Genomic DNA, 25,580 nt, shown 5'->3' with positions numbered 1-25,580 from the left:
CTAAATGCAGTATCAGGCAACCAAGTGGTATTTACCAAGCTCCTACTCTGTTTGGCACTGAATCACCCGGAAAATTTAGTGCTTAGAAAAGGTTCCCTGAGGAAGAAATTCAGCAACACCAAAATCATCAGTCCAATTGAATTTCACCTCCCCATTCTACCAAGCCTACTGTACAGGGTGAAAATGGCCTTTCCCTTTGCCAAATCGTATGTCCTTTCCACTCTTTGTTCTCTTGACTTCTTTGCAGCATTTGACACTGTTCAGCAGCTTTTTATTTTCTCTTTTAATTATCCTCTCTCCTCCGGTTAGCTGCTTTTCCCATTTCCTTCATGGTTCCCTGCTCCTCTCTCTCCTTCCTCTGCTTGACCCAGGGCACTTCTTAAGGCCACGAGTTCCTCTCTTTCTCTTTCTCTCTCTCTCTCCCTGCTCTCTCCCTCTCTCCGAAATCATCCATTCACAGGCCATCAACTCTCTCCTTGCAGATAACCCTGAAACGTCTCTCTCCTCTCCCTTGGACTCTTATTTTCAGCTCGCCCGTAAACCGTTTTTCTAGCATGTGGTGCCTTTACTGTAATATTTAACCCACTCAAAAGCCTTCTTCTCTTGCCTTTGTGCTATTACCCTGTACAAAACGGCTTCTCTCTTGACCTCATTCATTTCTTCAATAGTAGAATTGTCCTCCCAGCCACCTAGTCTCCAAATCTTAGAGCCTTCTTCTTCATCCCAATCATTCAAGGCCTGCTGATCCTTAAATCTCACCTCTATCTCTTGCTACCCACCTGCCCTGACTAGACCATTTAGCTCAGAGTAACTGCTTCTCTTTTTCCCTCTTTCTAAACTGGCCAACGTGTTGCTGCCATTTTGATCTTTCAATCACCACCCCTGCTATTTTGATCTTTCTGTCACTGGTCCCAGCAATTCAAGAACCTTCAGTACCACCTGCATCACCTAGTAGTGAAGGGTAAGTAGAGAGGGGTCACTAAAAGCTCAGGCTCTGGAGCTTGATGGCCAGGCTTTGAATCCCAGTGCCATCACTTAATGGCTGTGTGCCTCAGTCTCCTCATCCCTAAAAGAGAGTTGATGATAATATAGTATCACCCTCAGAGGATTGCTGTGAAGATAAGATAAAGGACATAATGAACTTGGAATAGTGCCTAGCACCATAAGTTCTGGTTTAGTGTTAAATCTTGAGGGCTCCCAGCTAGACTAGCCTTTACGTCTCCTAGGTATGTGTGTTCATTCTCCCTTTGTTATCATTCCTGCCCTCATTCAACTTACACTGTGCAGGAGACCCTTTCTCCTCCGGGCTGCTCTATACAAATTCTACCTGTATCGAGGCTCGGGTCTCTTTTCAAATTGGCCAACTTGCTGCTGCCATTTTGATCTTTTTAATTACCACCCCTGCCTTTTTCATCTTTTCCCACCCACCCCGTGGGTCTTCTCTGATTACTCCAGCTGCGCCCCATCACTCCTGACTTTGAACTTCTATAATACTTACTGGATGTCCCTAAATCAAGGTGTTCTTTAAATTACCAAGTGTGAGAGGCAGCCCACACACTGGAGAGGTCATTGCTGCTGGAGCCAGGGGCCTGACTCTTTACTACGGTTCCTCTAAGTGCGTGCTTAATGTCTCTGAACCTCAGCTGTTTTCTCTGAAAAAGTTATAATATTACCTCATTTATAAGGTTTTCTCAAAGACTGAAGATCGTGCAAAACTCCTATGACATCATCAGGCATATTAATAAATGCTGGTTCCCTTTTAGTGAGACTGCAAACCTGCCAGGGCAGTTTGCATTTCTCTCAGCTCCAAGGACAGTACTGCGTAGAAATTAAAAAGACATGGCAGTGAATTGCACACTAAATAAATGAACTCTTTCCAAATCTAATGATTTTATAACAATATTCTGAAATGGGCTTTTCTATATCTGTTCTAAATAACTGGCAGAGCTGCCATCCTAAAATGCATTTTAACATACTCAATCTGCCAAGAACATAAGCTGCTTTTATTTTTTCTTTAATGAGGGGATATATTATCCACCTAACCTTTATCTAACTCTTCTATGATATTAAGATTTTTTTCTTAGGACTCATTTTTACAAAATCCAAAAAGTCCACAGCAAAAGAAGAAAAAGAAATTGTAACACAAAGTAATTTGAAAGATTATTCATACCTAAAAAGGGAATTTTTAACCACAACCTTAGTCATAAACCTTCAACAGGCAAATCAGAAGAAGCGAAAGATAAAGTATGCAGGAGAGAATCAGGTTGAAGTGCGAACTGGGTTCAGGCTGTGGGTTACAGCACTCACAAGACAAGCTGCCGGAAGTGGGTGCTGTACCTTTATCACAGCCGCCCCCACCTGACCACCTGTAGCAGCCTCAGAGGAAGCAGACAACCCCCACACTTTCCAGCTGCATCTTAGAGCCGCAAAGTACGCACACATAATCAGCCAACGTATAAAACTATATCAGAAGCATCAATGTGAAAAGGGGAAAATCTCCAACTCGTGATGAGTAACCTGTGTTATTTAGATTCTGTCACCAAGACCAGAAGCTAAGCTAAGGGGAGACCCCTCTAAACACACCCACACAACTCTGATAACTAGCTACACAAGTGCACGATCGTAACATGAAATATTTGGGGCACTTAAAAAGCTGAAGCAGCAAATCCTCTGGTAAAGGGTGGGGACCCAGTGGGGGCATTTTGGGGGCTGTAATTCTCCTCCGGTTGGTGTTCAATGACAAATGAAAATATGTCACTGGGTCCAAAAGCAGGGAGGACTGTTCCTGCCTTAGAATCAGGCTAGACAGAGAGGAGACCCATGGTCCCATGATCCCACATTGTCCTACAAACGAAAAGGCTGGATCTTATTTAATAAATGTAATTCACACATTTGGAGCAGTGTTATTTGAAGGCGCTGCTTCAGAAATTCACATTACTTAAGTCAAGTGGAGGAAAAAAGAAGGAAAAAATAAAGAGCAACTGTTTTCAAGTAATTTTTAAAACTTAGCTTTATTCCACTTGAATAATATTTTAATCGTCATTTTAAGCAAATTAAATTAAAATGCACCTGCACTGTAAATCATGAGAACACACCTGCTCTTCAAATATAACCTAAAAATAATTTGATTCCCCCCACCATGCTCTCATTTTATATTTAATTTGGAAAGCAAGAAATTGAATAAGCTCGAATTCTGACCCAAAACTTATAAACCTAAAGATATCATCAATAGACATTAAAGAAAATGTGACTTTTAAACATATACGCATAATCCAAAACACACCCAAAATTTGGAAGATGGAGCAATCACAGGAGGGGCTTTCTATAAATGTAGGCGACATGTACAAAGCATTCAGTCTGTAAGAGCTATGTCCTGAGTTAATATCATATTCTCTGCTCTCAAATAATACCAATTTACCACTACTAATAGCAACGACGTTCTCTGTCCATCGAGGCTGAAGAAACTATCAGAGTATTTATCCACTTGTTTCCACATCTCACGTATCTTGCCGAGAGTCATCCTGAGTCTGAGCAAGAAAACTGGAGGATTTCTTCCCCTGCCCAGTGTGCAACTCTAAATATAAAATACACATTTTTAAATGATTGTGATTAATGTTAAGAAGCTGCAAAGGTAGACACTGAAGTCTTCCGTGTTGGCAAATCCTAGAACTAAACTTCTTTCACACAGGATGCTGCTGGATAAACATCTGCCTTAACATTTTTTTCTAAAAACAGGTTAAGGAATCTATAATTGCCTTCTTTGCAAGAATGCAAATTTGATTACCTACATATTACTCTAAACAAAAGAGAAAAGGATGGAGGAAATTTTGTTCAGTAAAACTTTGAGAACTAGAGCTTTCATTATAGGGTTTGGGATATAATTTCCAACTATTCACGCCCATCTTCATTTCCTTATCCTCCGATAAATACAACCCCAGCTATTCACCCCTTATTCTACTCTAGAATACTGGCGTCTTGTTAATAATCTAATCTTAATTTTCCTCTATCATATGCCAAGATTTCTCTTGGGGGAAAAAAAAAAAGTATAACCATAAGAGAAACCTGAGTGGTGCAAATTCAGTACAGACATACCTAATTTTATTGCATTTTCACTTTACTGCACTTCATAGATATTGTTTTTTGTTTGTTTGTTTTTTACAAATTGAAGGCAAAACCCTCCACCAGCAAAAAAGATTAGGAATACTAGCTTTCTTGCAGTGGTCTAGAACCAAACACATGATATCTCCAAAGTATGCCTGTATTTCAATATCTTAATCCTTCAAGCTTTATCTAGATGGAGTTTACTATTTTGTCTTCATTCTCCCTTCCAAAATGTGTTAAGGCAGTAAAATTCCTTCTCCTTGTATCCGTTTGTAATGGCTGCCCTCATGTTTATTTTGACACAGTATTTGAGGCATCAAAAGTTTGAAGTTTTTACTTCTTTTCTTCAAGAGTATCACAAAGCCCAATTTCAGCCTCATCTACAAGACGATTTAATAATTAAGCTGTTTTTGTAATTCTAATCCTACATATATGCCAACAGAAATGCATGTGGTCATCCAAACATATGTTCTAGAATGTTCAACAGCAGTGCTATTCATAATAACTACAACAACAGAAACCCCTGAAAACTGCACAAATGGATAAATAGTAGTATATTAACCCAATGGAATACAATTTAGCACTGAGAATCCAAAGTCGACCATTATAGGCAACGACAATATGAATGGATTTCACAAATATATTACTTAGTGAAAGAAGCTAGATACAAAATAGTATATGCTATATGATTCCATTTATATAAAGTTCAAAAACAGGCAAAGCTAATCTATGCTTTTAAAAGTCAGAGTAGTGGTTACCATGGGAGGGGTAGTTACTAAAAGGGAGCATAAGAGATTTCTGGGGTAGTTCTAGTTAGTTCTGTGTCTTAACCTGGGAACTGATTATATCAGTGCTCGCCTGGTGAAAATTCATCAGTATAATGAATGTATGTGATATGTGTACTACTCTCAATGTATAATTAAATGTAAAAGTTAAATGAAATAAAATTAGCTGCTTCTCTCAAGAAACAGATTTACAGGAGTGAAAATTAGAGTGTCTCAGCACAGGAAAATGCAATCTTGGCTTCTCTGGCTTCCACCTTCTATAAAACGAAGCGAACAGCAAAGATCAAATGACATAACAGTGATTTTCAGCAAAAAAGATATATTAATGCTTATCACTGGCCTGAAATAGGCTCTTTGTGGGTTCAGGAAAGCAGGCATCTCTGAAAGTGGGGCAAAGGTGCAGCCTGGGATTTCTTCTTCAAGTAAGTGTGTTCTGTCGGTGGCATCTCATCTCTAACTCTCTATTAAACTCTGGTCTTCTTTTCTCTGGGAGGTCTCAACCACTCCACACTTTAGAGTTTAGACAAGCACTTCCAAATAGAAATATAACATGAACCACGTATGTAACTTGAAATTTTCTAGTAGTTGCATTTTTTAATGTAAAAAGAAACAGGTAAAATGAATACTTTCATTTAACCTTATATATGCCAACTATTATCACTTCAACACGTAACTAAACTAAACTAGAGAAATTATTAAAGAACGATTTTGTCCTTTTTTTGGTATGCTAAATCTTTGAAATCAGTGTATATTTTACACTTAGCACATCTCTATATGAACTATCCACATTTCAAGTCTCAAAAGTCATATCACATGTAGCCAGTGGCTACCATATTGGACAGACTAGCCTGAAATATGAGATTTCAAACCATTTTGAAAAAAAAAACCTAAGATCACATAAACCCCATAGGGATATTTAATAATGTTTTTAAACTATACTCTTAAAAATTGAAGAATATACTTGAAGCAATTGTATTTTTAACAGCTATTAAATTCAACATCAATCTCATATCTATTCAATGTTTAAAATGGCGATCTAGTAATCTAAAATTCGGTAAGGTACTATGATTGTTAAAAAAATTTACAAATTACAAAACTTTTTGGACGTCGGAACTCTCATTTATTTTATGTCCTTCCAAGAGCACTCAACCCAGACCTTTGCACACAGAAAGTGCTCAGTATATATTCATAGTGAACGAATGAATGAACAAATTAAGCAAGCAAGCAAGCTGGTAGAAAAAAGTCTAGCCTTCCACCTCCCAGCCAGCTACTAATATGATGGAGCATGGTGACATTAGTTTGCAATCATTTTTGGATTAAAAAATCAAAACTTGAAGAATCTCACTAAGGCAGAATTAAGATTTTTTAAAAAGTCAGTCCTATAAAAGAGGGGAAAACCTTGCTAAACTCAAATTAAAATCTAATTATAACGCACAAAAGTTATTAAAATGTCTATAATACTTTACCATTTTATAAAGCCATTTGTCATACATTATCTCATCCAGATGACATACATACACCAAATATTATCTAAGCCAGCTGTCAAAGTATAGTTTCCTTGACCAACATGCCAAAAGAAAATAGATCTGGAAATATATGCTTAAACCAAATAACTCATGGTTATATGGCCTTAAAGAATATTTTTTATTCATGAGAAGTTTTTTCCCACTCATTTTGCCATACTGTGAGGCATTTTTTATATCTGATTGTAAGTCATTTAAGAACTTCTTTATTTTGGAATTTTATGACTATCATGTTAAGTATCGGTTGCCATCAAAAGAATAAATGACTAATTACATAAAAGGGGAAAGATGAAATGAATCATGGATTCCACCTGAACTTCATCAGTTAAAAAGGATAAGTACCAAAATATTTAAGGAAAAAAAGAAATGAGCTTAAGTTAGTCATGATCTTTTGAGGGGGAAAAGGTAAAACTATTTTATTTGCCTGATCTCAGATCTAGAATCTAAAAGATATAGGCTACTGTGGAGAATCACTATAAAATACTCTGACTTCAAAGGTTCCCATAATGTCAAAATATGAAATATGTACAAGCAAAAAAAAAAAATAAGCTAAATATAAAATCAATGAAATGCTTTTATTATTTAAATGTCTCTTGTGGGCCTTCTTAACAGGTATTCAAAACCTCAATCTACTCTGGCAATTTTAATGAATATAAAAGAAAAATCTGAAAAAATTAATAGACTTTTTAAGCAAGAATCTAGTCCTATATATTAAAAAGAATAAAACACTGTTATATTTTAATCGCTGTAAGCTGCCCAAATATATAAGCAACCTAACTTTTACTTTAGGGAGAAAACTGACAAATCCACTTCAAATTAATTGAGCAACAAATACTTGTTTGGGTTTATGTACATATAATACACTCAGGCATTTTATTTAAAATTTTTTTTAAATTAAGAAATAATTGACATATAACATTAGTTTCAAGTGTACAACATAGCAATTTGATGTTTGTATATATTGTGAAATGATCACCACAATAAGTCTAGTTAACATCTGTCACCACACACAATTACAAATTCATTTTTTCTTGTGATGAGAACTTTTAAGATTTACTCTCTTAGCAACTTTCAAATATATAATACAGTATTATTAACTACAGTCAGGCATTCTGAATTGATTTTCAGTTTACTAAGTGTAGTTTACTAAATAAAAGCTAAGAATTATGAAGAGGGATCTAAGAGACATTTAGCCCAGTGCCTTTCAAACTTCAATGTATGTACGAGTGCCAGGGGGATCCTGATAAAATGCAAATTGTGTGGGGTGGGCCTGAGACTCTGCATTCTAACAAGCTACTGATCCAGGGACCATATGTCAGGTAGTGAGGCTCTAGTCAAGCCTAAGGGAAGTCCCCAGCCTCTGCTTAGACCAGGGGCTGAAACCTGCCTCCACCAATAGACAATTTAGGGATCTGTTCGTGGAGCAATAAAAAAAGTATGCTTCTTCTAATGTTGGAAGATATTGTTTCTCTCCCTATATCTCCTCTTTTCCACATTAAACATCCCCACTTCCTTGGCCATTCTTAAAACCGGCCAGTTTCCAGATCCCTAAACATCGTGATCACAGAGGTCGCTCCCTCCGTAGTCAACATCTTCCTCAAACTTGTCCCTTGGGATGGGGCATAGTATTCCATACATAGGACAGCCTGGCTTGTGAATAGTTGAGTAGGACCATTTCGCTACCCTGTATAAACAGGGCAGCTCTCTTAACATGGCTCCAAGAAGGTGCCACCTTCCCTAAGAACCAAGAACCATACCGTGCTGGCAACTCACAATCTTGTGGAGAAACTGGTACCAAGCAGGTGTGCAAATTCTGTACTTGAACAACTTTTTTTTTTTAACTCAAATGTAGAAATTTACATTTATTACTGTTAAATGTCATCTTGCTGCTTTGGGCTTAGCATTCTCTGAGGTAATTTTAAAATAGCAGATCAAATCAGAAATATTTTCAGAAAATAACAACTCTCAAAATCCTTTTAAAAATGCATTACCTAATATGTCACACATATACACATATGCATAAAACACATACAGCTATAAAAAATAATTTTTTAAAAAATCCTTAGGACTACTCTTCAGCTTGGAAATAAAACAGAGCCAGGACCCTGGAAAGCACCTAAGGAGTCCCTGCCCCATCATATTCCACTCCATCTCCTCTGGGAGTAACCGCTATACTGATTTTTTGGTGACAATAATTCTCTTACTTTTTTTTTTATAGTTTTACCATCTACATCTACATCCCAAACAATGTATTTAGTTTTACACGTTTTTGAACTTTACATAAATGGGATCGTACATCACATGTTCTTCAATGTCTGGCTTATTTCCTTCAACAATATGTTTGTGAGATTCATCCATACTGAGGAATGCATTTTTAATTAACAAACACATAACATATTACATGCTGGTCACTCTCCTAAGCATGTCACAAATATTAACTCATTTAACCCTAACAACTCTATCAGGTAGACATTATTCTCCCCAATGTACAGATGAGAAGACTGAAGTACACTGAGCTTAAGAAACTTGACCAAGATCACAAAATAAGTGTCAGAATCGAATTTCGAACCCAGGCAGAATCCTTGCTCTAAACCACTAAGCTTCCTGCCTCTCCACACCCTCCTTTATGTGGTGTTAATAGCTCATTTTTCACTACCAAATAGTATCCCAGTGCATACATACAGCAAAATGTGTTGATTTGATTAAACACTGATGTGTATTTGGATTGTTTCTAATTTTTGCTCTTATAAACAATGCTTCTTTGAACATCTTTGCCCATGTTTCTTGAAGCACACGAGTAAGAGCTTTTTCTACATATATGCCTATGAGTAAGACTGCTGGGTTGTAAGTTATAAGCAGGTTGAACTTGAGTTAGGTATAGCAAATTTTTCCAATGCAATTGTATCAAATCATACTCTTACCAACTATATACAAGAATTCCCATTCATCCACATCCTTGTCACTATATGATATTGTCAGATTTTTAAATTTCTGTCAATTCAAAGCCTGTTATTACAATTGTTAATTTGTTATGTTATTACAATGTTATTACAATTTTAATTTGCATGTGTTTGATTAAAATATCCATCTGAGTTTCTTTTATGAAGTACCTAAGTATATGAAAGTACAGTACAATTTTTCTATTGAGTTATCTGGCTTTTTCTTATTGATTTGTATATGTTATTTACATGTGCTAGACCAGTCCTATATATGTGTCACAAATATCAGCAGTTACTTCAGGCTTGTTTTCTCATTCTTCATACTTTAGTGAACAGAAGTTCTATTCACATATTCTTCCAATGAATGTGAAGAACTCCTGATACATTTTAAACCTTTCATCCTATTATAATAGAATTTCATGGGTCTGCATTTAGAATCTTCATATCCCTCCATTTACTGCATCTTAAGAATGGTCAAGGGAAACCAAAGTGTTGTTTGATAAATGACTGGATAAAGAAGATGTGGTATATATATGTACCACACACACACACACACACACACACACACACACACACAATACAATATTACTCAGCCACAAGAAAAGATGAAATACTGCTATTTGCAACAATATGGATGGATCTTGAAATTATGCTAAGCGAAATAAGTCGACGGAAAAAGTTGAGAACCATATGATCTCACCCATACGTGAGATACAGAACTGAAAGCAACGAGCAAACAATACAAACAAAAACTCATAGACACAGACAAGAGTTTAGTGGTTTCCAGAGGGAAATGGGGTAGGGGAGTAGAAAAGGGTAATGGCGGTCAATATATGGTGATGGAGGGAGACTAGACATTGGGTGGTGAGCACATAATGCAATATACAGATGATGTCTTGTAGAATTGTACACATAAAATTTATATGATATTATTACCCAACGTCACCCTCAATAAATTTAATTTAAAAAAAGAATGGTCAAGAGACATGCTGACAATGATCGATATGGAACAAAAAAGCTGATGAACCGGACATCTATAAAATCACGAAGGGCATCGACTAGAGAATTAAAGACCATTTCAGCAATACCCACAATATTTTCAGAACATATACAGATTCAACTCCTCCTTTTAAATCTTCTCCGTCCTCCAAACCTTGCTGACCCTCTTTTTCCCAACTCCTACAACACTTACCTCTACTATTCATCCTGGCCATTGAGCACATATTGCCATGCACTGTTCTTCAAATGCTTCATGTTTATACATGTCATCTCCAATGCAAAACAACTTCACTACAAAAAGGGACCATACTTTTTACTGGTATGCTATTCTGCACATCGTAATCTGTGCCTAACAGAGTTCTCTGCAAAGAGCAAGTCTTCAATAAGTAATTACTGATTTGTCCAAGAAGTAATTTTAGGATAAATTAAAAGAACTTCAGAATCAATGTAGATAATTCATACACTAGGAAACTGTACAAAATAAAAACATAAATTAGTTCAAGAGACATTAAAGTTCAATATAAAGAAAACATTAATGAAAAATATATCTGAAAGGGTAGAGTGAGAACAAATTATAAAGAGCTTTAAATGCTCTCCGAATGCTCTGGTTTATCTTCATAGTGTATAAATCTTTTGCCTTAAATGTTCTGCTGAGGAGTTTACTTCTGTGGGCAGCAAGAAGCCACAGGTGATTTTTAAAGAAGAAGAGTCAGTGAATTCATTCATTCATTCATTCACTCATTCATTCATTCATTCATTCAAGAAATACACATTTATTGAGCACCCTGTGAGTGCCAGATACTTTTCCAGGCACAGGAAATACCACAAGGACCAAAGGAAACAAAGACCCCTGAGCTCCTGGAGCTTAAGTCAGAGTGAGGGAGACAGATAAACAAGCAACACATACAGCATGTCAGAGGGTGATAAAATCTACAGAGAAAAGGAAGGAGAGGAAAGGGGGTGGGGAACCTGGGAAAGAAGGTGGTCCCTGCACTCCACAGGGCAGTCAGGGAAGGGCTCTCTGAGGAAAGATCTATTCCTCACTGGGTGTCCCGGGGGGTTCTCCCACCTGTTCCTATGACCTTACCAGGTTGTTCGAGCATTTTATCAGCTAGAAGCAATTTGAAGATCTCTGTTTTCTTTCATATCCTGGGTTATGAGCCTTTTCTTCTCCTTAATTCTTCTCAGCCACCTATCCATCCAGATGCATTTCTGACCCAATCAGGATCTCCAACTCCAACCATCTCAACATCTGTCTTCCTTTGCTATCATCCCTGAGCCCAACCTCATCCCCTCCCCGGCTTCTGAAGCTGGGGCCTCCCTTGGGCCTTTTCCTGGTCCTCCGAAACCAGCCTCCTTCCCAGGGTGCATTCTCAGTCACAGGCGGGAAGCCAGTCTTGCTCTCCTTCCGATTTCCTTCCTACCTGAATGACTCCTTCCAGGAACCAGCTGTTTGCAAGGATGGCAAGAGTAGCACCTGAGACTGCTGTGGGGGTGTCCCAATGAGCAAGAGATCACGATCAGTGAGGGGCGTCATGTAAGGTGCACATGTGTACACAGAGTACACATATATACACAGAGTGCATGCACGTGTGTGCACATGCCCAATTCTGTCCAAGAATGGGGTGAGAAATGGGTGTGGGCACGCAGACAGGAGCCAACAGAATCTAAGAGAACAAATGAGAAGAATCAAGTGTTCACACGGAGAAAGAAATGAAAACACTTGCCAAGAGAGGGAAAGAAAAAGAGGCCCAGAAAGGAAACTCTACTGGGTAGTAAGACACAAGGGTAAAAAGAATAACATGGGAGGTATGAATATTAAAAATCCCAAATGCTGAAAAGATGGCAGGACACTTAAAAAAAAATCCATCTAAAATGAAGTGCGAAAGAGGCAGGACTGACACAAAATTTGAGCTAATAAAATTCTGTCAACAAATGTCCTTACTCTGAGGTGCAGAAAGAGGAGAAACTATTCACGTGAACAACTTGCAAACCAGGGGAAAGCAGCTTCTGGAGGAAAGGGAAAGTGTGCTTCCTTAAGATAAAGGAGAGGCCACCTTTTATAGAATCCAGCCCTGGTTCCCCATTGCTCCATTTTTATGCAAATGAAGAATCCAAACTGTACAGTTCTGATTGGTCCAAATATCACAGTCCTGACTGGTCTGAATTGTCTGTTCTGATTGGTTTGAATTGTGTTTTGATTGGTGGTTATGAAGCTGCTCCAAATAGTCCACATAGATACAAATGAAGATACAGTTACGAAGTTCTAACTGGACAGGGCAGGTCTCAGCCTACAGGTAGAAAGATGATTTCAAGAACTCCTTTCTAATGGCAGCAGTGCAGTGCAGAAGGCTTGGTAACTCAGTCTGTGACTCTTCCCTGAAATGCAGTGCACGTGCGAGGCCTTCATCAGCAATGGCTGCTAAACTCTGGTTATGCATTTGGGCCCACCTAACCACAAAGATATATTTCTTCCTACGGTCCACAATTCTAATTTTCAGCTTCGCTTTAAAGTGTTTAATTCCCAAGATCAAGGCTGACGTAGCAAGGAAGTAGCTAAGAAACAAATGACAGAACATTGCTAACGATGAAATATTTAGAAAGAAAACACTATATAAATGTAAATGCAGATGTGGGTCTCATATTCTAGAAATTCAGTTGCTTCCACTACAGAATGTGAAAAGGAAAAGCTCCTGGCTAAGACTGCTATGGTACAGAGCTAAGATAGTGATCTTGAATTGTCCGGCCAAACTGCAGGAAAAAACAAACCAACACTAAACAAAAAAACAAGAACGCTCCCATATACAGACGGAAGTAAACAGGCTGCAAAATATGAGCATACAATTAAACTCCCTGTGATACTCAGGGTCTCTAGGCATCCCCTTAGCAGCGGAAATGGGGCAGCACCCTTCTTCCTGTGATAACTGCTCCTTCTCCACTCTGCCCTTTCCTCTGACTCGAATTTTCTGTTAACCTTCCTCTTGGAATCCCTTGACAATGACTCACATGGCGATAGGGCTAGTCAGCAATCCCACAGCCCTCCACAATAGATGCTGTGTAGGAGGCAAGCAGCTCAGTGGACTGTTGTCTGTACCAGTTTTTTCCTTTCTCTGTTGAGGGAGGATTTGCTTTTCAGCCACATTTCCCTCAAAACACAGCCCTGACAGGAGATGCTTACTGCACAGATTTCTAAACGATGAAATGATCTGAGTTTGGCTACTTGGTCATAACGAAACTAAAAACAGTAAGATGAAAAAACAATAGTGTGATCATCACACCTACAAAAAACAACTTTATACTTGGGTGAAATCAAGAGATCAGAAAAAAAAGGCTTAAACTAATATTTTCCAACCTTTCACTAACAGCTAGGGCTAAAACCACATGTTTTGAAGGTCTTGCACTGTGTTATTATTAGAAGTCACAATTCTATTGATACTGATGAGTCATTTGTATCGGCGGAAACCAAGAACTTCCATCAACATCATGTTACACACAGTCACTGTGGCTTGGCTTTTTCTTTATTACTGGTCAAAGCTGCTTTAGAATGCTTATTGAGGCAAAAAAAAAAAAAAAAAAGGAGAACTCCTTAGGGTGTACCAAGCTTTCTTTTCCCCAGTTGATCTCATTTCTCAAGATAATTTAGGATGATTTGATCAACTTGTAAGTACAAAAGGAAGTTTATTTAGAAACCTCAAAAAAGTAACATTTCACACTTTCCGATGAAAATAAGTACATGTGAACTCCAAAAGCAAACAGTGAAACCATCTCTGAAAACACGTCAGCTTTAAAATGACCTGAGGTCAGGTGGGTTTTTTTTAACTTTAATAATGTGCAACGGATACCAACAAAATCTGTCATTACTTAAGGACTTGAGCCACACAAAACAATGTGAGGCTGGCCACTCCACACCCACTCTCCTGCTTTCCTACTCAAGGCATAGTACTCACAGAGGGAGAAGTGGGTCAGGTTTCGGTTACACCAAGAAGCCTAAGTTAAAGGTTCATGCAAGTTCCTTCTGGCGCTACGGAGGAAATAGTATTTTCCCTCATTACCTTCTCCTCACCCCTCTCCTCTTAAATTTAAAATGAAGTAAAAATCGGTTTTTCTGAGGGAGTCCCAGAATCGCTGATTCTTACGCAGTCTCTACAAAAGTAGAATAGAAGAAATATGCCTAATTTTCTACCCTGCAACCAAAAGTCCATGTTTGGCTGCTAGAAGGAGAGGGGAACCCAGCTCAGCAGTGACCACAGTTCTGAAAATAGCCTCTCAGCAGCTAAAATGCTCCGTGCTCTCCCAGGGCAGAGCTGATACTGTGGGCAGTTGACAGTGAGGCCAGCTGAGCACTGCAACAGTTGCATGAGTCAGCAAGCACTGCTGGTAGGAAACTGCTGACAGGCTAAATTACTCTTGCATACAGAAGGTGCACACACCTACCCAGCAAAAACAAAAACAAGGTACATGCATATTAGCAAACAGGAACCTCTCTACCGTTGCAGTTCCTATTTCCCAAGGTTAAACCAAAAATATAAATAATCTATACCATGGCTTAAAAAGTGGTAGTAGCAACTAATAGTAATTAATAGTGATAATAAACAAACAACTCACAGTGTTGTGATGTGTGGAACAGCTGCATTCAAATCTCACGAACTAGTTAATTTTAACTCGTTTTAATTTTAACTGGATTTAACTGCTTTTCCTCTTCTGAAAAATCAGAATAGTTGCCGTATCGACCACAAAAACTGGTAACAGACAAGCGCAGTTCCTGTTTTTCAGAGGGGACTTATTTTCAAACCCACAATATCAAGATGCTTAACATAAGTGGAAATTTAAAATTTATTGTTTGATGTGGGAGTCTTAAAGCTGTATACTAATTCAGATCCCACAAACGTTATGGAATAGTCACATCTCAGGCTTTGTCCTACACGTCTTTCATTCTTTTATCTCATCTAATAGAAGATACAAAAATCTACAGGAAAACTGGTTGTCTGGAAGTCAGGACACATTTCCCCATAGAAACAACACTATACCGATGATATGATGTTCTAAGATATCTTATGAAAGTATCCTGAATTTAAAACATGAGTGATATTTATGAGTTATATAAATGTCCAACCACTGTGCTGTATACCTGAAACCAATATGGTATTGAATGTCAACTGTCATTGAAAATTTTTAAAAATAAATTTTAATGAAGTTAAATTTGCAATTTAAAAAGAAAAAAATAATTCTATAACAGTAGTTCTAAAACCAATTAAAAACTAAAGAAAATACTATTGATTGTGTGCAAGGAAACATGTAATTAGAGGAGACGAGGGGACAGTCTTCTAACTGAGACTTGAGAATTTCGTCTTTAGTTTCACTCTGGTTCTTTAATACGGTTTGTTAATTTTGCTTTAAAATGCATGACATTCTCTGACTGTGGCATAATATATCATTAGAAAAAAATATCAGTTGAGAGTACTGATTTTTTTTCCTCCCCTAAACTGGTCAAAAGTTGGAAGAGAATGAAAGAAGGAGGGCTACAAAGAGGAGACAGTAGAGAGAGAGAAATAGAAAGAAATGGAGTCAGGCAGAAAGGAAGGCATGGAGACATAAGTAAATTACAAAGACAGAGGAAAAGTAGGAATTACTGGAGAGTTAGACAATGGACTCCCAGAGAGGCACTCTTCTGGTCTGCTCAGTAATCTAACCCACAGCAAAGGGAAAATAAGAGATGGTGAGTCCAGCAAGACAGTTCCAGAGATCAGCACTAGATGGCGCCATCAACTCAACATAGCATGGTTACTGGAGGAGTTTGCGGTGGGGGAGGGGTAGTATGGAAGGCAGCTCAGACTCTTCTCAACTGGGTGTTACACAGGCAATATCTGTATGCAAAATCAGTATGGTTTCATTAACCAAACATCTAGATTTTACCACCTTCCATAGAATAAGGCCTGCCAATTTTGAATTTATCAACTCGGTTTTTATCAATAAAACTGTAGGGTGGGGAGTCAGGTGAGTGGGAGGCACTGCTTTTTTAAATTATTATTATTTTTCTCTTAAAATTCAATATTTAAGGATAATAGAGTATTTCAGGTTCACTGTTACTGACTGACAAAAATTCCTAATTAAAGACCAAGTGACTTTCCCCGAAGCTCTGTTTAAATGTCAAAAAACACACAATCTTGCTATTTAGATCTGTGACCAGATCCAGTTTCTGGCAAGAGGAAGGTGATGCCCACTGACAAATATATTACAACATTAAAAATCGTCTGCCCTTTATATTTTTAATATTACACTCGCTTATATTCTCTAAGCTCCTTGTCTATATCCTCCGTCCAGGGTTGGAGTTATAAACAGCCCTCTCTTCACTCAGAAATTTCCTCCCAACATCAGGTTACCAGTGTGTGAAATTCTACTATTCACAGTTTCAGGTTTTATTTCTTTGGCTTTGTATCCTAGTAATATGCTGATTCTTCGGAAAGAAGTAATGCACTAGGTATATATGCTCAGTTATTTATACCCTAGTAAAACTTTTTCCATAAAATCTTTTCCTGAGATTGGTTTTGAAAGGGAAGGAGGAGATTAGTTAAGGGTACTGGATGGACAAAAGGCAGCAAAGCACAGCGTGAAGAAGTAAGGACAGAAAGAGGACACTGGGAGAACTGATAGCAAACCTTGCCTACCTTCTTTACAACTGCAGCGAAGATCATCATCCCCGATCCTCATCTTCCCAAGAAGATATATGAAGAACAAGAGTTAACTCTCAAATATGTCTACATTTTCCTCTTGCTGAATAGGTAATAATATCTTTTATAGTTAATTTCCTTTTTTTCACAGTTTGACTCTTCAGGGCTCATTCATTTGCATAATATGGAATCTTGAACCCATGTAGATATCCTACAAATCAATGCAAGTAATTCTCATACTAAATCAGCAGCTTTAATTTAAGCTCATCATTGTTTGCACAGAAATCTTTATGCACTCATCTGCTTGATTTTTTTAATCACTTAAAACCTCCAACAGTGACACACTAAGCATCTCTCCATTTAGCCATCTTCAAAATTTGAACTAAAAACTGAAAAATAAGCATAGTACATTCATACACTTTAATCTCGTCACAAACTGAGCTACACAGACGCTTAATGTTCCAGCAGCTCCCAAGAATAATGCCTCTCGACTAAAGAAGACAACTTGGATGTCTGACCCAGGGCAAAGTTGAGTCAGCATTCTAAACAGTGACCCTGCAAACCTAAGGTAATCGGGGTCACTGCCAAATCAACTGCCTAGTTGAGTCCTCTAAAACTATTCAAGTCTCCAGTTGAGAATTGCAACATGCTAATCTGGCAAGATAATCTCTTCCTGAAATTGACTAGAATGAGAGCAAAGGTTACCTACTTGTATCTGTTGCTAGCAGCTAATATTTCTAATTAGGAGCTCTAATGGAATTGGTTCTGAATTAAATTCTCCCTCCTCAGTAGAATAATCAACCTATTATAGGAATGGTTTCTTTCACCTTTTCTTACCTCATCAGAAAAAAAAAATCCAAAAAGCTGAAAACAAATTCTTCATGTAACAAGAGGAGCCTGACCTACAGGAAAACCCTAGGGACAGAGCCACGGGACTCATGTTCTACGTCTAGCTCTTCTTTTGTCTTTACATGTTATCACTTCCACTTTCTGATCCCCAACTGGACACTTAGACCTGGGCAATGCAATTATTAGCAAGCGAGCCATGTGAAAGACAAGAGATATTTTCACTTAAGTGGATTGAGAAATTATTTTTCAATTTTAACTTTCATATAAACATAAACAATTTATCTAATATTTTAGTAAACTAGCCTTTATTTCCACTTCTGAGAACTGGCAGAAAGCATTCCAACCTCAAATGAAGAAGAAAAGGAAAAGGGAGGCAGAATAGCCTGGTAACCACAGGCTCTGGTGTCAGACACCCCGTTTCTAATCCCTGCCCCACCACTCAATAGCTGGATGACACCTGTGCCTCGGCTTCTAACGGTCACACCGAGCTCTGGATTATTATGAAGATTAAATACATTAATATGAGTAACATACATAGGAAGCTCCCAACACAGATTAGCTATTATTGAAGAAAAAGAGAATAAAGGTGTGTTAGTTACAGCACAGTTCATTTGTTTTAGACATTGTCAACACTCCTAAATTGTGCTAAGAATAGCCTAAATCATCTTGCTTGGTCTGGAGACACTGGAGACCTTCCTGCTCTGAGGTAGGCAAGACCTTCAGACAGAAGCTGAACCCGTATTTCCACTGAAGATTCTTGCCTAGGCGCCCTCACACACCAGCCAACTGGGACGGAATGTCTGTGTAATCGTTCAAATGTTGTCAAAATGTCTGCGTAATCGTTCAAATGTTGTCAAAATGACCCTAAATATGTTCAAAATCAGTAAACTAACTTTTTTCCAAGTATGAAAATGAACTGTACTCTTGGCAAGTAACCATTCTGTTTTTATCAGGTTCTAAAGACACGGGTAAATAAATCAATTCTGGACTCTGTATACAGGAACCATTATTTGCCAAAACGGCCCAAGGGGTTATATCATGGTTTATGCAATACTCCAAAGGGCCGAAGATAGCAGTGAATTAATAAGATTAGGAGGCTAGGGTGAAAGAGGAAGCCCCAAGTGTCAGACGGGCTCTGATGGCAACTCACTCCACAATTCCTCAGGGAGGGCTGCCCCAACCTCCGAACCAGGTCACATCCCCCCATTACACTCTTCTGCATGGAGAACTTTCCTTCACAGAACATGCAATGAGTTCTCTGTGTCTATCTGATTAATGTTAGCCTCCTACTAGATGGTATGCTTCACGAGGGCAGGGACCAGGCCTGGGTTCGCTCCCCACTAGCACCACGATAGCCTAACACCATGCCTGCCACATAAAAGATACTCGGTATATACTAGTTTAGTGAATGAATAAGGCATATGCCTCTAAAGAATGGCGTTTCTAGACATTTGGCTTATCTTTTGGCATCTGTGAGCTTCTGTTGCTTAGGAGAATACAGGAAGGAAAGAAAATAAAAATTTTCAGTAATTCGTGGATACCAAGATACCAAGGAAACCTGCCGAGTGTGCACCTTCATTTTATTTTCCTTCTTACAGAATGGAAAAACTGTGCTGGGCTCTCCCAACTTAAAGCTCCAAAGTGAAAGTCTAAGCCTTCAATGGTTTTAGACTCTCAGAGTGTCCTAAGGAAATTCCTGAAGCATCTGCAAAAAGTGATAGGGGGAGAAGAGAGAAGAATGGTGCAAGACAAGAACCAATGGAAGATTCGGAAACTAGAAAAGCTTTCTTCTGAAACTAACCTGGAGTCTTGATAAGACGCCAGCTGCGGGCTCGTGAACAAATGAAGCACAGGAAGGCTGGAAAGTGGAGGATTTAAATGCTTGGGGAAGAAGAAAATGAAAACTGACACAAGAATGGGAGGGAGCTAGCAACCAAGCACCGCTCTCTGCAGCATCCTACAGCCCTAGGGAGAAGAACAAAAAGGTCAAGGAGGAAAATGACACATCTCAGAACCAAAGGACAATTTATTATCAGGCTAAGGAACAAAAGAGAAGTTAACCAGGGAATATGCTGGAGAAATGGTGATTATGAAGTCACTGGGGAAGACTGAGAGACATTTTGGCTATAATTCCAATGACTAGAATGAACGAGTACGTGAAATGCTTTCAGATTGGGGAGATTTATTATTTTGGAAAAAAAAAATAGCTCAAAGAAAAACAAAGGCAAAATTCCTGCCTGATTTTTGAAGTAGTGCCATTAGTAGGACAAGGTTCAATTTCAATATTCTTTAGAAAAAAAAATGGTCCTTGAAAAGGACATAGTGGTGATTCTGAGGATACTTCCAGCTTTAAGGAAGCTGAGTAGCATGCTGATGGTAAGATTAAGTTTCAGTTTTAGGTAGGCTGCCATTTGAAATTAACAAAAAAAAAAAAAAGAAAAGAAAGAAAAAGAAAAAATCTTGAATTGACAAAGAAAGAAAGACTTTTCTATTAAGCTATGTAATATGAGTGATATGCTGGGCAATGTTACTGAGTTTACAAAATGTTTAGTTCACAGCAGGTTTCAGTTTGGATTTGAACAATTTGTAAATATTTATGGAAAATTTAAAGGTGGGACAGGAATATGTCACACACTGTCATTGATAACACAGGAGTGATTTTTCTAACATTCCCAAGCCCTTGGTGCCACTTTCCTTGACATTTCCCCAGGTATGCAAAAAGCTTATCTTCTTTTCCAAAGAAATGTCAAGTTTTACACCCAGCCCTGACTTCTGAACGGCAGCTACTGCCTCTGACAGGGTCGTATGTCACTGGAGCTTCTTCAAAATCCAGTTAGGGAAAGGAGAGGAAAGAGAGGCAGAAGCTGTGTTTGCTGTCTAAATCAAAGATTTTAACAAATCCGTTGCACATCTTTTGTTCTCCGTTCCTCTATATGAGGGTAGGGACCATGTTCTCTGTATGCTATGTTCTCTACCCCATACCCAGGCATTGCCTCAGAACTGAATTGTGTCTGTAGGATGGCAAAATAACATTTCGACGGTCAAGAAAACACACACTGCATTCAGATGAAATTCTTTCCAACATAAAATGAGAACTTTCCTCTTCTGTAGAATGGGCACAATGCCTACTTCACAGGGTTGCTTTGAGGAGTCAATGAGATAAGTAAAGGTAAAGTAGTGAGCACTGTTTCTAGCACATGGTGAGCATTCAATAAATCGCAGCTATTATTTTAGTGAGTGTTCTCAAATATCAAATTTTTATGGAGGTCCTCAGGCATTAAATAGCCAAGTTTCCCTATCTGGTCAATAACAACTAAAGAGAGGGCAGGTGGTTCAAAAGTGATGGACGATTTACCTGCAGAGGATTACACAGTGCCCATGGTATTACTTATTTGGCCTTTCATGTTGTATTCTGTTTAAAAGAAAGCTATCAATTCCTGAGTGGGACTCAATGTTGATTTTGAGTTTTGTTTTCCTTCCATCTTTCAATTTCCCGGTAGCTGCAACCATTCATTTGGTGGAGATTCAGAAATCATCTACTATGAGCCAGGCCTTTAGAAAATAGCCAAATACAGAAATATTAAACAATAAGATGTATTAGCCTATTCAGTGGTGAAAGCGTGCAGGCCAGCTCTAGCTCTTACATATGTTCTCATCCAACATTTAAAAATTTTTGAGCTAATATTTAAAAATTAGGGATTCCACATAAAAAATCCATATATCCAGCTTCCCTTGGAAAAATCAGATGATGTGGCAACACAAAGCCAGTATTCCCACCCATTCCTGCCTAGCAACAGTCGACAAAAAAGAGCTGACACAAAGTAGTGGTTACCTGCCCCTGTGGGCTATGCTCCCGCCCCACTCCAGGACCAATGAAAAATGAAAATGAAGGGCCCCGTATTCAAGAATTATTAAAAGATTTCAAGAAGACAACAGAGGAAGAGTAAACCAAGTGTGAGGTCCTTCTGAGCAGATGACGGGGAGAGGGACCCGTGCAATGGTACGGGTCATATGCCCACGAAGCTGGTCTTGCTCCCCACCCCCTCAGCCAAACAGGAAGGGTGTTTATTTACCTAAGTATTCTGTCATTCATTCAGCATCAAGGCAGCATTTACAACAAAACAGAAACCATAGCCCCTGAAATTTGAAGTACAAAAAGTAGGGCAGTAGAGCCCTGCACAGCTGAGCTAGAGAGCCACTGGGATCTCTCTCGTCCCTTGTTAAGGCTGGATCCATACCAGGGACACTAAGCACTAGTTAATCCAAGTAAAATTAAATTGCTCCCAACAATACAGATTGGTCTGAGCCCTTTTGTTTGCATCACAGGAGCCTCGATCACGAATTCTGAGGAACAGCTCACAAGCGCTAATGAATAAGTCCTGTCGGCAGTACAGACAGTGGGCCCAGAAGTAAAAGGGCTGGCCTAGGAGAGATTTGATCATGAACCTGACCATCTGGCTTTCTGCGACTCACTTTGATCACAAAATGAATTGCAACAAATTGAAGAGCACATGGCTAGAGTTAATTGTCTCATCTGTAATCTGAACCTACTTTTAAGCAGTTATTATTACCCTCTATCAGGTGGAACGTTTCCTACCATCACTGCAAAGTGCATTTTCCTGATGAACTGTAATGGATCATTAAATTCCATATCTGAATAACAATACTCTGCACTTACTCAGTGCCTTTCATCCAGGGATTTCAAGGCAGTTTGCAAATAATTAAACCCCTCACACAGCAGCCAGAGGTGAGAGACTGGAAGGGACTTGGATTGAAGACACTGAGTCAAAGATATAATTCAATAGAAAGAATAAATGGCTTCCTCCTAGACACTAGTAATACTGTAAAGTGAATTGGGGTGGGGGGTGCGGATTCCCTCCCTCCCTCTTTGCCTTACTCCTTCTCTATGGCAAACCCTCACATGCAACATAAAAAAGAACTGAAAAGTAACTAATGGGGGTGTTCATAATTTAACGATGAGTTCAGTCATAATACATATATGAGGGAATGTTTCTAGATATAATCCTGGCATATACAAGAACTGACATTTCAATCCACCTGCAGAATCGACAGATACCAGAAAAATTAATTCAACACATTTATGATTACCAAATGGCAAACCTAAAGCCTTCCAAAATGAAAATACTGCTCTGCACAAATAAAGTATGTTCTAACAAGAATACTTTATTCTATGCTGTGTATTCCATTTCTAGGACCCCGTTTGAATGATATTCAAATTTCCGGAATGGCAAATAGGATGGAAGTGGGCAATCAATGCATTTTTTAAACCAGAACACCAGAAGAGAAGACATTTCAGCCAAAGTTTTATGGTGAAATTATAAACTCCTGAAAAACTGACTTTATAATGGAAATGCTGACAGACTTTTTTCACTGGAGCAGTTTGAATGCAACACTGTAATTTAGTAATCTCTCTTACAGACTAAAGACTAATTCTAACAAGGTGTCATTTTGACTCACGTTTATTATTACCCGCAAGAATGAAAAATGCCGTTTACTCCTGAGCTGCCTGAGAACCAGGGTGGGGCAATCTCACATTTTAGGCAAGACTTTCTGCCTTACCAAAATAGCCCTCTCCACCGAAGGAATGGCAGTCAACCTTTCACGCTCAGCTTCCTTCATGTCAGCCAGAACCTTCGCAGCTCGACATGCCTTTTCTACACGTTACATTTTAATGATCTGAGAAAACCGTTATCAGAGTTAACATCTCTAATTTTACTCTAAACAGACAAAAGCAAAATATCTCATTAGGCATCATCTCCGCCAAGGTTCCCACTAGGCAGGAAAGGATTTTTATCTAAAGTAATTACCCTTTTTAGTGAAATACACTTAACAGATGAAATTTACACAGAGAGTGCGAGACTGCAGCACTAGACAGCGTAAGTGAAAACCGAGAAACGCCGTGTCTCGCTATCCGCGGGCCTGCGGGGAGTCTGTGGCTCAGTCGGGTGTGGGGCGCCCTCGTCGTTTCGCAGGAGCCACGGATCTCGGCGACCGCAAGCTGCAAGGAACGCCTTCTCCGGCCACAGACAAACCATGCCGACAGCGGCTGGAACTTCCCCCAAGTTGTCAAACTTGCCTACACGCGAGAGGGTGCTGCGGATACCCCGCGTTCCCGCGACTCCCGAAGCAGGGGTGCGCGGCTCCTTTCACACACATACATCCAGCCCTGCCCGCTTCTTCCCACGACCCGAGTACCCGCAAATCCTCTGCCAGACCGACGACGCCGAGTCCCCTCTCGCGGGCAGCTGGGGTAGTACATGAGCGCCGCCCGCTGCCCTCTCCATCCGCGCTCCGCTCCGGGGCACCCACCCGGTGAGAGGACAACTGTGAGACCCACAGGGAGCCTCCGCATGGGGAGGTGAAGAGGTGTCCCATGATAAACGCCTCCACTTAGGTGGAGCTTTTGGGGCTTGGAGACTGAAGTGTGGGGAGGGAGAAGACGGTATGTGTATATACATGTTGCACTTCGATTTCATGCAGAATCTTGGAAGAAGGAATATGTAAGGTTTTCCTCTCTGATGGCACGAGCCCCTCGGTATACCTTCCCAGAGACGCATTCCGATAACCGGTCATTAGTTACTAGGGATTATGCCCTGCGCGCAGCCCAAGGTCTGCGCTGCGAGGCCCCAACACCGGGACTGTAAACTTGGGCTTTGATGCCCAGCAGGCGCAGTGGTTCCGGCTACCCGGCAGCAACTGACAGCTGAGCGCAAAAGCGCGGCGGCCGCGTCCTGGCGGAGCAGCCCCGAGCGCTGACGCCGCGGCCGGGTTGCAGGCCGTTCGGAGATCGCGGGCCGGGGACCGGGCCGTGGGTCTGACAGCTGCTCCGGCTCGCGAGGACGCGCGCCTCCCTCCAGCCCGCCCTCCCCACGCCTGACTTATTACCCTCTGCTCCTCCTCCCCCTACTGTTCCAAAACACCCGTCGACGCGAGCAAAATACAATGCCGCCTCGCCCGCGGTAAACAGCCAGGCGAGAAGAGTGCACATTCGCCGAGGCGCGTTCGCCGGCTCGGCTGCGACCCCCTTCGCGTTCCTAGAAAATGCCATAAAAGCGGGCAGGGCGCTCAGCCGGAGGGTGCGCGCCGGGCGACCGCGGCTCCCTTCCCGCGCCGCTTCCCCACGCCTCCCCGCCTGCCCCGCGCACCCACTGCTCCCTCAAACTTGCCCCGCCACCCCGCCCGGCGCCGGGGCCCGCGGCCGGAGACTCACCTGGTCAGAGAACTTTGCGTCCTTTTCCGCCTCCTCTTCCCCGCGTCTTCCAAACTGCAGTCCCCTCCCGGCGGCCGGCGCGGTGGGCGGTTCGGGGGTCACCGAAAGCTCGAGGAGAGGACGCGCATCACATGGCAGCTCGTTCTCAGCCCTCCGAGTGTGCCGGGAAGGGGGAGGGGAAGGGCCAAGGAGAGGCCGGAGAGAAAGCGAGAGCCCGGCGGCAGCGGGAGTGGGCAGACGGGTGGCGAGGGCGGCAGCGGGCGCTCACGTTAGCGCCGCTGCGATCGCAGCCGAGGCGTGCACGATCGCTGCTGCTGCTGCTGCTGCTGCTGCCTGCGAGGCGGTGGCGGCTCGGCGCTGTTTGCTCCGCGCGGCGCGGCTCGCGCTCTCCCCGGAACGCCCACACTCTCAATCGCTACATTGTTGACATTCGGCGCTGACGTCACCCGCTCCCCATTCACAATAACTTTACGGGAGCCGGGCAG

General features: G+C 40.5%; 1 protein-coding gene across 1 annotated transcript in view; it reads right to left on the bottom strand.

The window, feature by feature from the left end:
- Positions 1–25,411, bottom strand: part of BACH2 (BTB domain and CNC homolog 2) — a 309,638-nt gene extending 284,227 nt beyond the window's left edge. Inside the window, exon 1 of the mRNA XM_025042865.1 lies at positions 25,096–25,411. The gene's annotated coding sequence lies outside the window, so the exon portion shown is untranslated. The remainder of the gene's footprint in view (positions 1–25,095) is intronic.
- Between the last annotated feature and the right edge of the window lie 169 nt (positions 25,412–25,580).

This window comes from Pteropus alecto, unplaced genomic scaffold, assembly GCF_000325575.1.
Source record: "Pteropus alecto unplaced genomic scaffold, ASM32557v1 scaffold7, whole genome shotgun sequence".
Classification (NCBI taxonomy): Eukaryota; Metazoa; Chordata; class Mammalia; order Chiroptera; family Pteropodidae; genus Pteropus; species Pteropus alecto.
Note: the sequence above shows the minus strand (reverse complement) of the source record. Positions and strands in the feature narration are given on the sequence as shown.